Consider the following 18,903-nt stretch of genomic DNA (forward strand, 5'->3'; position numbering starts at 1 on the left):
ATACTGTAAAAATGCTGTGGTACAAATCTTTGTGAACTGTAATACACCTTACCAGTGTAAATAATTTAACATCATATTACCGGTATATGTAATTCCTCACCATATGTAATTATGTCAAAACTATGAATTGAAAAACAGTAAAAGATATTCCCAGAAGTGATTCATCATGTGCCTTTGTATTGTACCACCTGTATTATTATGCTGGTTATCAGTACATAAGGTACCTGGCAGATTTTGCTACTTCAAATAGATTGTTTATAAGTTATCAAATATACAGGCACCAATATGCCAGAAAACATTGCCACTTAATTTTTTACGCCGAGGTTCTGGCTCTCACAGCTGCCGTTTTTTAATGTAATTTAGAAGACATTTTTTTACAGTGTATGAAGGTCAATGAAAACTACAATATGACTGTTTTTAGCACACACACATTTTTACTAACATTATACGTGGACCTCGGGGGAGAAAAAATTATTCAAAAATGTGATACGACCCTTTTAAGAAACACTATATCTCACCCGTTGACTTCATAATCTAGTATACTGTTTCTATCTTTACACTATGATTAACACTCCAAATTGGTGGTTGCAGGGCTGGGTTTGCTTTCCACATTATTCATGCATGATCTTGAATCTTCAGATCATGTTTCTCTAAATGTTTCAGCAATACGGATCGTACTCTGAGGTCCTCCCTTTCTGCCTCTTTTTTTTGCTCTGATAACGGATCCGCAAATGGGTATTCCTGAACGCTGCAGCGAAGGGACCTGAGGTGGAGGCAGGCACAGAGCCAGAGTTGCTTTTTCATCTCCGTTTTCTTATTAAACCCATTTGTTGTGCACACATCTTGACAGCACCACTGCAGATTTGTTCTGCAGCTTTGCCTGCTGTCAATACTTAAAGGGACAGTTCACCAAATAAACAGTCGTCATTTATTCACCCTTGTGGTGTTCAAAACCCATAATGAATGATTGCTTTCTGAAGGATCATGTGACTGAAAACTAGAATAATGGTGCTGAAAATTCAGCTTTGCCATCAGAGGAATAAATGAACTTTTATTTTAAAATATAATAGTATTTCACAACATTACAGGTTTTACTGTATTTTTGATCCAGTAAATGTTCCCTTGATGAGCATTAGGGACTTTTTTCAAATACATTTAAAAATCTTACCAACCCCAAACTTTTGAATGGTATTGTAAGTTTCGGAACAACATTTGGGAGAGTAAATGATGACAGAATTATAATTTTAGGATGAACTATCCCTTCAAATGTTGTCTGGATGTCCTGTGATGTTCCCGAAACAGATTGGCTAGAGTTACTGACACAAGCCATTAAAACGTGTCGTGGAGTTAATCACAAAGGCTTTAGTCGTTCAGTCCCGAGAGACTGCATTCCAACGCTCTGAATAGCAAGTCCTGATGTCGAGATACTGTAATACAATTAGTTACATTTGTGTGTTTGTGCTAGAAAATAACAGCTGGTCAGTCCCTAGATCAATATTAAGGTAGTATTAGTGGAAGCAGGACCAGCCATTGTGGCCATTGTGTGTGTGTGTGTGTGTGTGTGTGTGTGTGTGTGTGTGTGTGTGTGTGTGTGTGTGTGTGTGTGTGTGTGTGTGTGTGTGTGTGTGAGAGTGAGAGAATGATTGTTTTTCCTTCATCTGGTGAGCCTATTCATTTCACACTTCAAAGACACTTGAAACACCCACTGTCTCATTTTACAGACTCATAACAAGTACAGTGCTGACTTTTAATCGAATCAAAAAACTCACATACACATATCTCAGAATGTTTGGTGTTGGGTTAGTGTCCATCAAAAATCCCTTCTCTCAAAGGGATGGTTCACCTAAAAATGGAAATTCTCAATGCATCTGAAATCAAGTACTTCCCTACTATATAGTATGCGAAAAACAGTATGGCAACAGATTAGTATGTCCGAATGCTTTGTATTCGAAAAACAGTAGGCGAAAAGTACCCGTACGACCTACTACTTCCAGCGAGATTCTGAAGTCTGCATTTGCTGGACACTTTACTATCCCATGAGGCCAGGGAAAGGATTTATGAATGCATTCACAAGGTGGATGAAAGTTACCTCTTTTATTTAATCAGAGGAGGGCGATATGTGTTGTATCGGTGAGTATTACATGGCGTCATATCTCTTACTAGAGGACATGAGAAATAAAAAATGGCAGTAGGAGAGTATCTACTGATATACGACCTGCACCATCGTGTATAAGTGTATCTTAGATGTAGAGTTGAAAAAGCAAACAAAATTTGCAATACATACTGTAGCAATATCGAATCGCAATACTTGTAGAATCACAATTCTTATATCGTATCGGTACCCAAGTATCGTGATAGTATCAAATCTGGAGATAGGTGTTTCGTCCCAGACCTTCTACCCACATTCATTCTACATAGAACATACTTTTCTAATGGTCGCAAAGTAAGTACAAATTCAAATGTAGGCCTAGTACCTACGCTATTTCGGACACACCATCTGTCATGATTTACGCACTCTCATCATGTTCTAAACCTGTGTTTTTTGTCCATACAATGAGAGTCAATGGGGTCCAATGCTGTTCGGACTTCTTTGTGTTCCACAGAAGAAAGAATGTCATACACATTTGAAATGACATGAGGGTGCGTAAATCGTGACCGAATTGTCATTTTCAGATTTTATTTTCTATTAAAAAATAAATAAATAAAACGTTTAAATCAAACTAAAGCAATAGTTTGTCTTTTTGAGATGTCATGTAAACATTTTAGTCCAAAGAACATGTTTGTAGCTCTTAATCTATGTCAAATCGCCCATAATGCCTCAGTCACAGACTGAAAGCAAACAGTAAAGAAGAGGTCAAATGTCCTCAGGACTCACAGCCTCTTGGTGGGATTAAACCAACAGGTTGATTCTTAAGGATTAGCAGTGTGTCTTGTGAGATTAGAGAAGTGCAGCATGTACTCTACAAAAAGCCTACATTACAAAGATGGATGCCGCCGTCGAACATCACTCGTTCGAATCAGCTATCGCGTCTGTTTTAAGCGATTTGAACGTTTCCTTTTTGTTAAAAACCGAGCAAAGAACAACACTCGGAGATGTTTCTCCGCTGCTCTGCATACGTCATCTCCTTCATCGCTCTGATTGGGTTTAGGTCTATCCGCGACGTCTGCTGGTGACGCCCCTCTGGAAATGATTTGTCTATGACGCTTTGCCAGACCATAACTCAGTTACAACTGAGAATGGTCTGGGTTTTAACCAGGCTAGCTTACCGTGCTTTTAAACAAGAAATTTTTCACCTCTCATACTATGTATTTTTTATTTATTTTATTTTTTACACATTGCACCAATATAGAACTATTAGTCATACACACTGCTCGAGCCAAATTCATTTCAACAACAGTTGTTCACACATGACCTCTAAATGGAAAAATGTAATTAAATTTGCTGCAGAGGTGCATACAGTCACATTTGCCCTCAAATAAATGTATGTGACCTCTCAACTCTGTCATAGCTGAGGAAGGAGAGCTGTAGTCAGGCTCTGGGTCTCTTTTTCTAGATGGATGAACGCATGTCTATATTTTAATGATGTTTTGAATATTTTGTATAAAAAAAATACTTGGATAATTGCTTGACATTTATGCTGTAGGAAAATGAGGGTACACAACATTAAATTAAATTAAATTAAATTAAATAACATGAAGAAAGAAATTCTTACCTTGTTTGTGTTTGAGCTTCTGCAATTTGTGCAAACAAAGCCAAAATAAAAATAATGACACTTGGGCTGAAATGCAGACCATTGTCTGATGATGTAAGATACAGGTTGAGGGATCAGTTGATTAGTTGATTGATTGGCTTCTCTTTAATGCCACTCTGAATCAATAGCACACAAATGGGTGTTTTAGCAATGTATAGATTTAATGCCATTTTAGGTCCTGGAGTGGTGAGTGAGTTTTTAAACTGCTTAAATTAAGTTTACTTCAACCTAGGGGTTGCACATACTATTCGACTAGTCGACTTTAATGCTCTGTCATGACGCTTTAAGCTTGATGTCGACAAGTCGCTGGTCATGGCCACTTTTACACTCCGTTTCCAAACAGTTAAAATGACAAATAAATGCATAAATGTAAATGATGAATGAATGATTATACCATCTGGATGCTCAAAATTGATCGGAATATCCATTTTAACACACACACACACACACACACACACACACACACACACACACACACACACACACACACAGACAGTAGCTTGCACATAACGCAGATCGCGCATGCACAAAATCATTCAGTAGTGCAGAAATGTATTGTCAACGCTGTTCTGTGATTTATCAATAAAATAGTTTAGAAACTGAAAAGTTCTAGCATATATTTCTTAGAAACTAAAACCCACTGCTTCACTATTAGTAGAGAGACGTTGCCAGGTAGAATTAATTCACACGCAGTCGCTCTCTCACTAATGCATTTATATAAATGTAATCTTTACTGTGCTTATTGTGCTAATTTTTCTGTATCTGATTTAGAACGAGCAGAAATCTGTGAGAAATATAATGACCCAACAACAAAAGAACTGATAAAAAATAAGCTGTTATGTAGGAGCAATAGCCGCTGTGTCATATGCCATTGCTGTGCACAAAGCAACCCGCGTTCGAGTCTCAGCTCGAGGTTCAGGCTTATTTGTTCATTAATGACGTCATCAGCGACTAGTCGACTCTACTTTAATCAGATAAATGTCGATTTAAAAAAAATCTGAAGTGGTTCAACCCCTACTACAACCACTTAAAGCTGCAGTAGGGAGTTTTGAGAAAACGTTGACTTAGCCTGAAAATTTGAACAAGCACAACTTACAGGTCCCACCCCCTTGCTCTCTGCTGCGCTACAGCCCTCCCTCCACAGCACGTCCTCCACAGTGGAGCCTGTCGTGAACGCGCAGGCTAGTAAACAGGCCCACCGATGACGGTGGATAAAAACTTATATGGCACATTCACTAATAGGGACTAAACGTCAATAATATGCTTTACATTGACTATGGCCTGCCCATACTTTGACTACAAACTTGGTCCTCAAATCATTATGTATTTTCCAATAGCCTACATGTAACTTTATAACGTTGCACTCTTTCTATAAGTTATAAATAGCTAGTAAGATAACGTTAATATAACGGTAACTAACGTTACAGTATGTTAGTAATTATTCTAGCGATATATAATGCTAGATAAGGTGTGCTAGTACATTATTTCAGCAACATGACAAGCCAGTGAATTAGCAGGTTTCAATTGTTGCTTAGCAGAGTGCGTGACATTTTATCTACATGTTATGCGGCTAGAGTTTTGACACCGAGTCAATGGGCTCTGTGTAATTCTTTCTTTTTCGCTTGTTTATCGTCATCAGTCTTTTTCCTTTTACCTCTTTGTTTTATGAGCAGGTGTCACTCGAGAATTGGCCGTTTAGGTTGTTTCTCCGTCATAAGCACAGCTGCAGCACGCCGGCAATCTTGAGTTTGAACGACGGCTCGCGCTCCGGCGCTCGCGCTGTGCCAGAGAGGGGTGTGATCAGCGCGTACACGAGCGTGACTGACACTGCTAAGACACTCCTCCCGGCTCTGATTGGTTGTTTCTGACCGGGAGCGTGCATTTCTTGCAAATGGCAATAGGACCACTAGGAGGAGCCAGAGGAGCTTGATTTTTACACAGATTATCTGTCTCATATTCTACTGTCAGGACATAATGACAGTTTTAGCAAATACATGTTTTCAAAAGTTACCTACAGGAGCTTTAAAGTGTAACTTTGCCAATTTTCAACCCACTTTGCATTGTTACAATTTCGGTAATATGTGTAAATTAACCATTTTTAATCATTCTCCGTGTTACCTGGACCGAGAAATTCACCTTTAATTCTCAGCAAAAGTCCAACTTCCACATTTTTGTATCCCCGCCCATAGGCAGTCAGATCAACAGAGGGTTATTAACAGAACAGTATTGTAAGTGTACTGTAGGTTTATCACTGAAAATTGTATCGTACCTAAAATGTAACACTATGGCAACAGCTTTTTTACCTAAACGCGGCGACGGTTTGCTTTGGGTGGAACTGACAGAACGGCAACTTTTTTCAGTACCAGCATCGGCCAATAGTGAGCCTACGTGTGACGCACAACACAGAAGCGCTGCACTGTTACATTACGTGAACTCACTCGAGGCCCACAGAGAAGGAAATGAATAGTTGAATAAAGTCGTTATTTTTGTTTGTTTTTTTCACACAAAAAGTATTGTGTCACTTGGACTATTTTAACAATGTCTTTAATAACTTTTCTGGGCCGGCAAGTTTCAAGTTGATCCGGCTCTCAGATTTAATCAAAAGAAATATCTTAATTTGCGTTCCGAAGATGAACGAAAGTCTTACGGGGTTGGAACAACATGAGGGTGAGGAACTATGTACTGACAGAATTTTCATTTTTGGGTGAACTAAGTCTTTAAGCTTCTGTTGTAATTTCCTAACTATGATTCGAACAAGGAACAAGAGTTACACAAAGTTAAGTTACACAAAAGCTGAACTGTGTAAAGGTGTTAATGCTAATAGTTGATGTGTTACTGACTGTACTTCCTTTGACAGTGTTGGCGAGCATGTGCCAGTTTTAAAGAGCTCAGCAGTGTTTTACCCTGCTTGGTAAAACTTTGATCTTAATCAGCAACTTCCTGTTGTCAAAGTTGGCTTCCTGTTTCTTAGCTTGTTGCATTTATTTTAAGCATAAATGAGTGAGTTTTCACATTGTAGTTCATTTTTATCACAGATTCGAAAACCTGCTCTTACATACCTGCTTGTAATTTTCAAGTGAAGCTGAAGATCCTGATTTGCAGTGTTCAGGGTGCTGGATTGAAGGATTGTGCTTTGAAATGTTTTCATTACTTATCATATGATGGGAGGGCATTTAAATTCTCTAGATGGCAGATTATTATCCATCTCATGCCCTTTGACAATAGAAAGTTGTTTGAGTAAAAAAAAAGAAAAAGGATGTGTGCCGCCTGATTGTGTATTTCTCTTAGTGACTTTTAAACTGGATTAGGATCAACTTCCTCTATTCACATCACAGCCACAGCTGTTTCAAAAGAGAAACCACCACCCAATGATAAATGTTTATTAAAGGAAACACAGGAAGACAGGCATTATGGGTTAGTTGTTGGCTCAGATTTGGGCTATGTGTAAGATTATACAGTAGAATATTATCACTACAGCTGACAAAATATGTATATACCGTACAATGAAGCATTGTTACTTTAGTATTATTTCTATAGTTTGTATTAATATTTTAAGAATGAACTTTTATTTTAAAATTTTCAGTTTAATTTCTTATTTCAGCAAATTTGTTATGTGCTTTTAATTTTTTTTTTTTTTTTTTTTTTAAAGAAAAAAAAAAAAGTTTAATTTACTTTTAATTTCAGGTTTAGTTTTAGGTTTTATTCATTTCCAGTTAATAATTGTAGTTCTTCAACTTCAACTTATTTCCGTCAGTTGTCATGGATGGCAACATTTTAAATTTTTGTTTCAAAGTTTGTTTTCATCCAATATTGATATTTTGTTTAATTTTAGCTTCATTTTAATTAACAAGTACCTTTGTTTTTCAAGTCACCTTTATTTATATAGCACTTTATATACAATGCCGATTGTTTCAAAGCAGCTTTACAGTGATAAATAGGAAAATAAAGATTCAATGATGTAAACAGAATTCAATTCTGCTGTAAAGCAGCTCTAGAATGACAATAGTATTCAGTTGAAATCAGTTCAGTGTTGATTCAGTTTGGTTCAAGAACATTTAATCATTTAATTCAGCCTTAAAGCAGCTCTGGAGAAAATAGTAGCCACGTTTTTTGTTTCAATTGATGAATCCGAACATAATGTTTAAATGAACGCTAAATAAAGTGATTGAGTTGATTTGCACATTCCTGTGTCCAAAACAAGGCATCTGTGAATGAGAGTCTTTTATTCTATTCAACAACAACACCAGCTGGTCCCGTGCGTCATACGTCATTACGCCATTTCTATGTCATTGCACAGGCGCAGAACATTCCAGTGTCGTTTTTGAATCCGATCAAGTGTTTGCATGTCTAATCAAATGGATTAGAAAAGGTTTATTCCACCCCTTTCAACCCGATTGAAATTTCAATTGATTTGGGCATTTTTATTCCAATGGTGTTTACACTGAGCATTTTCATTTGGATTGGACTTTTTTTATTCGGAATATAATGCTTCATGTAAACGCACCTAGTGATGTCATCATCCAGCTCAGTTCAGTTTTCATTCAATTGAGTCAAGTCACTAATATTGCTGAATATTAAGTGTCCCCAACTAAACAATCCTATATCCCACAATGCTTGTGCTCAAATTTCTATTTTTTAATCTGACAAATGAGCCAAAAAGTAGCATCATTTTCTTTAGGCATAATATGATCCGACAGCCACTAGTTTTTACATACATAGATTAAAATAATAAGGATATACTGTAATTTTAATAATAATAATTTAATGCAAAATGAATGCATTTATTCTTGAGATGATACCTGTTAAATTAAGCATTCAACATCAAGTCATCAAAGAGTGTAGCATACTACTGTTTGAAAACACGTTTCATACTGCATGCTGTTTAAAAATTGTAAGCCTTTAGCATGATAAAATTTACATACATTAAGCTTGATGATGCTAGTATTTTATTCCAGTTGTTATCCATTATCATTATCCGAATATCTAAATATTCTGTTCATGTCTGTTTCATAAGTCTGCATATTTCATAAATGTTCAGGACTTGTCTTCAAAAATTAATAATAATAATTATACGCTACATTAGGGCTGCAGCTATCGATTATTTTTGTAATCGATTAATCTAGCACTTAATCGATCGATTAATCGGATAGTTTTTTTTGTGTGTTTTTAAACAACCAAAACAAATAATGCATAACGAAAATGATGTGGCTGTAAAATGATCAAGCATTTGGCTTTTATTTATAAAAAAAAAAAAAAAAAAGAACTGGTATTTATTCCACCTCTAACATTTGGCTCCAAAACTAAGCCTATTTATTGCAATTTTTTACCCATTTAGTATCCACCTTATTCCTACCCCCCATGACGCTTTGCGCGAATTATGGGTGTAACTTCCGTTAAGCTGTAAACAATCAGTGAAAGGATCGCTCTATGAACGCAATACGTTAAAAAAGTGACACAATGAGATGACATTAATCGACTCACCCTTCAACCATCGAACATTAAAATGAAATTTAAAAGTTTAAAAGAATCAACAAGGTTTTCAACAGACCAAAAATAGCCCCAAAAGCGTGAGTCTTTGGTAAATATCACTGTAGTAGGCAAATATATTGTATAACAAGCCTTAATCAAAAATGTTCATTAACTTCAGCATTACGTGACACTATATCAAAGTGATTTCCGTCATTTTGACAGATTATAAATTGCATTTACCTGTGAAAACAAACCTGGAAAGAGACGTGAGGATTTTAGGAGAATAACGAGATTCTTCGTGCATTCCAGTGAATTATTTTCGTAAATTAAATTCGGGAGAACAGACCACAAATGTGCCGTAATGTTGTACTTTTTCATACTTTTACAGCGGATTGCAAAGGAAAAAAATAAAAATCATCACGAGGAAAAGAAAGCAGCGACTGAAAAGAGCTCTTGCCATAGATATTCTTGTTATAACATGTCACGTTAAAATACCAAGTATAACGTTATTCTCATGATGTCTGAAAATAAATCATGAAGGAAAATTGACAGATCATCCAGTCAAACTGACGGATCAGCTTTATTTGTAGGGCAACCTTATGATTTGAAATGATTCGTTTCAGCCTTTTTGAATGGAAGTTCCCCAAACCGGAAGTGCCACCCATAATTCAAAACGCAGTAAGGTCGTCAGGAATAAGGTGGATAAGTGCCAACAATGTGCTATGCTCGGATGATGCGACGGCAGCCATATTGCGCCAGAACGCCCACCACACACCGGCTTATAGGTGAAGAGGGGACAGAGTGATGAAGCCTATCAGTATATGGGGATGATTAGAAGGCGATGATGATGGACAGAGGCCAATGGGAAAATTTGGCCAGGATGCCGGAGTTAAACCCCTACTCTTTTTTCGAAGGACATTGAATGACCACAGAGAGTCAGGGCCTCGGTTTAACGTCTCATTCCAAGGACGGATTAGACATTGAACAAAGTTGATCTGCATTATGAATATTAAACGGGAAAGGAAATGAAGGAAGTGTTCAGTGCTGTTTTGACCACCCTGCAGTGTCTGCACTGTTGTCTCTCTCTCTCTCTCTCTCTCTCTCTCTCTCTCTCTCTCTCTCTCTCTCTCTCTCTCTCTCTCTCTCTCTCTCTCTCTCTCTCTCTCTCTCTCTCTCTCTCTCTCTCTCTCTCTCTCTCTCTCTCTCTCTCTCTCTCCTTGTCTGTGGGGGATACTGTCGACCACCTTGCAGCTGAACCACGTGTGACTTTTCAGAGCTTTAATTATTAGGCAAACGCAGGTTGCTAAGAATATTTGTCACAACCTTTCAGAACACCCGGGGGTTTCTCATGTGTGCGCCGGTGTCATTTTGTATTAGTGTTTGTGAGTGTGTTTGTGTCTGTGGAGTGTGTATCGGTCTGCATTTAAAGACAATCTCCATGGCAACCAGGCGAGGAGTGTCAAAACAGTGCCTAGAGAGCCTGATTTTCACCATGGCTCGGAGAGAAAGGCGTTAGTACTGTTGCTTGCTCGGAAAAGAGCAAGAAATGATCTGCAATACAAAAGTGTATACAAGAGCATTTGTGTTTCGGTCTGCATGTGTTGCTTTGGGGTTGAATTGAAGATCTAGTCTGGTAAAACACAGGTTTAGGGTTCGGATGAGCGGTTATCCATTCTGTCACCATTGTCACTTTAAGCTAGATCCTTCCAAGTGTTCTGTTCCTGTATGTCCCTTTGGGTAAAACGGGTCTGATACCGAAAACACATACACATAGAAAATAAATGCTCCCTTTTGATATTTTTGATAAACATCCATATAACTGTATATCTGTATATAACTGTATATCAGTTAAACATAACTGATATACATCCAAGATTTTTGGTTGAAATCGACAGATTGATCTGAAATATTGATACTTCCAATACTGATTTTCTATTTAGACTATTGGGTCTCACATAATAATATTGACACTTTTGACATTTTTCATGAAAAATGAACTGTTAACCAATTATGTTGGATAGTATTTGTGGGAAATTGTCAAATTTAAATTATAAGTTGTTAAATGATTGATCATGATTTTGTTTTTATCAAAAATAAAAAACAAAGTATCACTATTATCATTATTAAATGTAAAATTTATAAAAAAAATATAACATTAAATCTATTTTATTTAATGTTATTTGTTTTAAAATTTAGTGAATCATGGATGATACATATTTTTAAAAAAAGTGTGTGTATATATTATATACGTACACACATAAATAATAATAGATAAAACATAATATGAACTGTAAATATTAACAGCAAAATGTCCCGTTTGTGTATGCATCATTAAAAACATTACATTTAAAACATTACATTGACGACCTTAGCCCTTGAAAAACCTATATTGTCTACCATCAGTCTCTCTCTTATTTCCTTTTACATTCACACATGCACTTAAAATCAACACACACAGCTTTATATATTTACTTACCTGTGTGTGTGTGTGTGTGTGTGTGTGTGTGTGTGTGTGTGTGTGTGTGTGTGTGTGTGTGTGTGTGTGTGTGTGTGTGTGTGTGTGTGTGTGTGTGTGTGTGTGTGTGTGTGTGTGTGTGTGTGTGTGTGTGTGTGTGTGTGTGTGTGTGTGTGTGTGTGTGTGTGTGTGTGTGTGTAAGAGAGAGAGAGAGACTGTGTGTGTGTGTGTGTGGCTGCTCAAATTCCAGGACCCTCCACATCTTCCTGTTTTTAACTTCGGTGATGTGACATGCAGAGAAATGAGGGTTTGTTTGTGTGTGAGGGAGGGAGGGGGAGCATGCTGTAATGCTAACACACTGCACTGTCCTCATGCATACCAACTAGTGAGAGTTTAGAGTGTCTGAGCCAAAAACACACAGTCAAACCAGCTGCAATCCACATGCACACACTGCAACTGTGTGCATGCATGTGGGGTTTCTAGCTCATGTTAGCAGTATTATCTGTCAGCTTGTGTAATCTATAGTTTTTGTGTCATGTGCTTGACATGTTCTGTTAGTATGGCAGATCTTTGAAGTACGGTGCATCGAGCAGGCTGAATTTGTTCTCATTTCTGTCTTTGATAGTGGGAATAATTACAGAAAATGAGCCTCAACTTAGATGGCTATATAAACCTTATGAACCTTAGTCAGGGTTGACACTATTTGGCACAAATGAAAATGAGAGAATTACCATCCATTTCGTTGGTTTTAAGTAGTTTCGTCTGAGGCCACAACTAATTTTAAACCTGCTATTTTTATTGTTTTGTAAACAAAACAATTTTCAGTAACACTTTACAATAAGGTCTCATTGGTTAACATTAGTTAATGCATTAACTAACATGAACTAACAATGAGTAATATTTTTACAGCATTTAGGCTATTATTCCTTTGATAATGTTAGTTTATAAAAATGTTCATATTAGTTCACAGTGCATTTACAAATGTTATCATATACAACTTTTGACCTTGTTTTAGTAAATGCTAAGATTAATAAATGCTGAAGAATTATTGTTCATTGTTAGTTTATGTTAGCTAATGTAATTAACTAATGTAAACAAATTAAACTAGGGATGCACCTAAATTTCGGCTACCGAACATTTTCAGCTATTTACATTTACGGGCCGAAATGGTTTTGGAGGGCCGAAATCAGGGACACAAACAGATGTTTAATTAGCCCTTCTCCGATGGCACAGTTTGAATGGCAAAATTTTCATTTCGGTACATCCCTAAATTACACCTTGTCATAAAGTGTTACAGCTTTTATATTAGTATTTATTTTAACTTTATTTTTGACTCCTTGGAGGTTCCTGGACCCTTCTCTTAAAATCTGTGATTTTGAAGATTTACTCTTGCAATTAATTCCAGTGCATCAAATTTAATGTGGCTTCTACACTGACTGAAATCTGTAGGTTTCTTCTGCTCTGTGGAAGGAGTTTACAGAGGATGCATGTGTTTCAGACACATCTGGCCTGTGAATTTCGTGTCGTCCCTTCCAACATTCCTTCTGAGAGAGACTGAGAAAGAGCTACAGAAAAGGAGACACCAAAAAGGACTTTTAGCCAATGATATAAAACTCACAGATGGCACTTGCACTGCACTGTTTGAATTGGCCTATAAGACATGAGTGACACAATCTGTGTTTACTGGAATCCAGATATTCTAGAATTGAATTTTCTCATATAATGAAAATCACATATTCAGTGATCCAGGCAGTGTAGACATCATTATAGTATTATATACAGTTGCATTTGCCCCACCCCTCTTGTACAGCCGTCAAGAGGAAGGAAGGAATAAAGAAAAGCAGGAGAGGAGGGGGAGGGAGAGAGTGAGAAGAAGGGGTGGGGGGTGGGAATGGCACAACGATGTCATAATCACAATCGCCGGGCCGTTGCCATGGAGACAGAGACATGAGAGCAGGCCGATGGCATTCACAGTAAGGGTGCTCCGACCTGCTGTTCACTTCAGCACTGAGATACAGGAAATATTTTTAGATAAGAGATGGAGCGGATCTGAGGAAGGGAGGAGTAGGAGAGAGACGGAGGTGTGAGAGAGAAATAAAACGGTGATGTGGTATATTAAATCTACTGTGCTGGAAAATTCTGATGGTAGTTGGTTTTACATGGTTTCTAGGTGGTCTATATGGCTGGTAGACCTGGTTTCAAGCTGGTTAGAGCTGGTGACCGTGGGCCAGCAATAAACCAGCTACCATTTTTCAAAAACCAACTTAAAGGATTAGTTCACCTCAAAATGAAAATTTCCTGATAATTTACTCACCCCAATGCCGTCCATCCATCCATCCATCCAATGTCTTCCGCCTACATCCAGCGTGACCTTTCCAACGTGATTACGCCTGGCGCGATGCAGACCAGCACAGGACGAACAATTGTGGTTAAAAAGTATATACATTTTTATTTATTTTAGAAAATGACCGATCGTTTCGCTAGAAAAGACCCTATTCCTCAGCTGGGATCGTGCAGAGCCGTTTGAAGCTCTTCAAAACCCTTTGAAACTGCATTGATTTGGACTTCAACAATTTGGTTACCATTGAAGTCCATTGTGTGGAGAAAAATCCTGAAATGTTTTCCTCAAAAAACTTAATTTCTTTTCCACTGAAGAAAGAAAGACATGAACATCTTGGATGGCATTGGGGTGAGTAAATTATCAGGAAATTTTCATTTTGAGGTGAACTAATCCTTTAAGCAGATTTGGCCCAGTTTCTCCCAGCAGGAAAGATAATATCAAACAAAGTCATGTTATGAAATGTCAGTGGAAACATAATTTGATTTGGTATTTTGGGAACGTAAAGGGATAGTTCACTTAAAATTAAACTTCATTCATCATGCACCCATTCCACTGGTGTCTTAAACCTGTAAGACTTTATTTCTTGTGTGGAGTGGAAAAAGAGGATATTTTGAAGAATATTATCTCTGGTCTTTTCCAGTGACTTTACCATAGCTGTTAAAGGGATAGTTCACCCAAAATTGAAAATTCAGTCATCATTAAATGAGAGTAAATTTTACTCTCCCTCATGTCATTCCAAACCCCTGAGACTTTCATTCAGAAGTTTTATGATCTCTTTATGAACTTTTTGAAACGTCAAAGTGGCATAGACTGTCAATGGAGGGACAGAAATCTCTCAAGATTTCATTAGAATATCTTTGTTTGTGTTACGAAGATGAACAAAAGGCTTACTGGTTTGGAACGACGTGAGAGTAATTGATGACAATTTATTTTTTTCATTTTTGGGTGAGCTAACCCTTTTTAAATCCAAATAAAGCACAATAAAAGTAGTCCATATGACTTAAATGCTATATTCTTCTCAGGCCATATGATAGATTTGTGTGAGAACCAGATTAATATTGAAGATATACAAGGCTAATCTTCCCCTCCAGTGTGCAGTTAACCACTGTGACTAAATCATTGAGTCACTAAGTTCAACTTAAGGAACCATCTTTTCTTTTCTTTTGAGGCTGATCATTTGAGTGATTCATTCATAGTTCAACTTACTTTCTTTGGTATGGACGTTATAGACATTATATAGAACATATTGAATTATATAGACTTTTATAGTGGGTTTTTTTTAGCTCCTTCATTTTTTCCCACATAAGAAAAGAAGTATTAAATGAAAAACATTTTTGTGGTAAAATATTCCTTGAAATGAAGGGATGAAATAATTACATGTACTGTGTGAGTAGATAAAAAGAAGGAGATGAAATAAGAGGAAGTGAGTGATTGTGAAAGACACAAGCTCAGTGGTATGGGGTGGGCTGAGGAAGTTGAAAATGACTAAACAGAAATGAGAAGAAAATAGAAGCTAGGGGGGGAAAGTCAATGTCTCTAATTTTGCTGCATTATGTCCTTCTGCACCCAACTACTACTGATGTGCAGAATTATCTGTAGTTTTTCCCAGAAGAAGAGAAGTTGACGGCAGCACAAGCGGAGAGGCAGATGGGTACTGATCACTGCGTTACTCCGCTACTAATCTAGATTTCCTCCATCAGCAGTTTTTGATAGAATTATTATTTCCCACTGCAGTAGGGCATGGGAAGAGATGGAATCAAAATCAAAATTTGAAACGTTTTCTGTAAAACTTTGAGATAACATTCATAATTGTGACATAAACCTTATTCAGAATGAAGTATTAACTTTGTATGTATTAAAGGTGCTCTAAGCGATGTCACGCGTTTTTTAGGGCAAAAATTTTTTTGTCACATACAGCAAACATCTCCTCACTAACCGCTGGCTGCCTGTCCCCTGAACACACTGTAAAGAAACGCGATCTCTGTAGACAGCCCAGGCTCCACAAACAGCAACAAAAGCAAACTGCAGCGACCCGCTCCCTGAAACATAATAAACTATTCCAGCCAATGACCGACAAGAAGGGTTTGGGGGTGTGGTTTGGGGGGTTAGTGTGCGGATGAGGAGGAGGGAGGGTCTAGCTAGCCTCCGTTTTGTTTGACAATAGTTCGAACGTCAACAAGAAGTGACGTCACCCAGGATCGCTTAGAGAACCTTTAACTAAGAAACAATGGCATAAGGAAAAACCACTCGGATTTTAACATGACTGCAAGAAAACGTGACTGAGACTTGACATTTAAAATGTTATATGCTGATTAATGAACGAAATGCTCACATTAAATGAAATGAATCACATTATATTACTTTAATAATCAAGATGGCCATAAATCAGTACAGCTGTGATTCAGCTGTTAGCACTGAATGATTCAATATTTTTAAACAAATGTTGAATGCATATCTGCCACTAGTTTCGTTCTTGAATGAATCTGCATTTTTGAACGACTGGGTTGAGTGAATGTTTTAATGATTCACTCATCAAGATTCTTCTTTTGATGCGTCTTCTTTTTTCAAACAAATCTGTTAAATGAATGATTCAAACGACTCACTCACGTGTCAGCATTTACTTGTTAGCGCCAGCCTCTGGGTCAAATGGAAAAAGTGCCGCCTTGTTTTCTGCTCTATTCTGCTGCCCTCCATCTCATTGTTTTTAACATGGGACTTTAGCAAGCTTAGATCAAAGAAAACTGTAAACAGGAAGCTGTTACCACAAGATATTCAGCTGAGGTACACAAGTGCTGCTTAAAGACTCATGGGTAAACTGTGGTGCTTTATATAGAATGACACTCTGTTTCCGGAGCAAGGCTTACTGTTGTAGTTCCCAACTATTATAAATTAACCCACAGTGATACACCCAGATGCTCGTGTGGTTTCATGGCCCCAGTCTCTCTGACGGAGAACATGATGCATGACTAGCTGTAAAAACTACCGCTTTAGTGGCACCCAGGGCTGCAGAAAAATAATCTTCACTGAAGAAGATGAAGATGAATAATATCCACTAGCGGTACCAAATGAAACTGTAAAATAATGATTGTCTCCCATACAGTCCATCTGACATTGTTTGTCAGGTTACAGTAGCATGTCTCAGTTAGCACCTGCTGGTAGATGTCATAACTACACCATCTGTACCCTGCTTCTTTCCCCATTGACAGTCATTCAAAAATTAGCTGTGTATTACTATTCTGATGAGAATTATATATATATATATATATATATATATATATATATATATATACACTCACTCACCTAAAGGATTATTAGGAACACCTGTTCAATTTCTCATTAATGCAATTATCTAATCAACCAATCACATGGCAGTTGCTTCAATGCATTTAGGGGTGTGGTCCTGGTCAAGACAATCTCCTGAACTCCAAACTGAATGTCAGAATGGGAAAGAAAGGTGATTTAAGCAATTTTGAGCGTGGCATGGTTGTTGGTGGGTGCCAGACGGGCCGGTCTGAGTATTTCACAATCTGCTCAGTAACTGTGATTTTTTTACACACAATCATTTCTAGGGTTTACAAAGAATGGTGTGAAAAGGAAAAAACATCCAGTATGCGGCAGTCCTGTGGGCGAAAATGCCTTGTTGGTAAAATGCTAGAGGTCAGAGGAGAATGGGCCGACTGATTCAAGCTGATAGAAAAGCAACTTTGACTGAAATAACCACTCGTTACAACCGAGGTATGCAGCAAAGCATTTGTGAAGCCACAACACGCACAACCTTGAGGCGGATGGGCTACAACAGCAGAAGACCCCACCGGGTACCACTCATCTCCACTACAAATAGGAAAAAGAGGCTACAATTTGCAAGAGCTCACCAAAATTGGACAGTTGAAGACTGGAAAAACGTTGCCTGGTCTGATGAGTCTCGATTTCTGTTGAGACATTCAGATGGTAGAGTCAGAATTTGCCGTAAACAGAATGAGAACATGGATCCATCATGCCTTGTTACCACTGTGCAGGCTGGTGGTGGTGGTGTAATGGTGTGTGTTTTCTTGGCACACTTTAGGCCCCTTAGTGCCAATTGGGCATCGTTTAAATGCCACGGCCTACCTGAGCATTGTTTCTGACCATGTCCATCCCTTTATGGCCACCATGTACCCATCCTCTGATGGCTACTTCCAGCAGGATAATGCACCATGTCACAAAGCTCGAATCATTTCAAATTGGTTTCTTGAACACGACAATGAGTTCACTGTACTAAAATGGCCCCCACAGTCACCAGATCTCAACCCAATAGAGCATCTTTGGGATGTGGTGGAACGGGAGCTTCGTGCCCTGGATGTGCATCCCACAAATCTCCATCAACTGCAAGATGCTATCCTATCAATATGGGCCAACATTTCTAAAGAATGCTTTCAGCACCTTGTTGAATCAATGCCACGTAGAATTAAGGCAGTTCTGAAGGCGAAAGGGGTCAAACACAGTATTAGTATAGTGTTCCTAATAATCCTTTAGGTGAGTGTATATATATATATATATATATATATAATATTTTATAATACTATAGAGTGGTTTGCTAGTGTTTTTTTTTGTGAGGAGTAAATATTCATTATTCAAATAATATCAGATAATTTGTCATTTTTATGACATGGCAAGGTTATTGCTGGTTGTTAATTGTTACATAATGTCACATGTATTGATATTTATGAATTAATAATTCATGATATTTGTATAATAATAATTATTTTAAAATGATTTCATCATAGCAACAACTCATCATAAGTTGTTGCTTTTCAAATCTATATGAAACCAACATAAATACAAAGAGTACATTTCTAAGAAGTTGGTACAGGTGTTTTAAACTAGAATTTTACAAGATTTTTCAATAT

General features: G+C 37.5%; 1 protein-coding gene across 1 annotated transcript in view; it reads left to right on the forward strand.

Moving 5' to 3' along the window:
• The window catches only part of ppp1r9ba (protein phosphatase 1, regulatory subunit 9Ba), a 44,208-nt gene that overhangs the window by 14,228 nt on the left and 11,077 nt on the right, over positions 1 to 18,903 (forward strand). The gene's annotated exons all lie outside the window — the stretch shown is intronic.

The sequence above is a fragment of the Rhinichthys klamathensis genome, unplaced genomic scaffold (genome assembly GCF_029890125.1).
Source record: "Rhinichthys klamathensis goyatoka isolate OS25496 unplaced genomic scaffold, OSU_Roscu_1.1 h1tg000401l_1, whole genome shotgun sequence".
Taxonomy (NCBI): domain Eukaryota; kingdom Metazoa; phylum Chordata; class Actinopteri; order Cypriniformes; family Leuciscidae; genus Rhinichthys; species Rhinichthys klamathensis.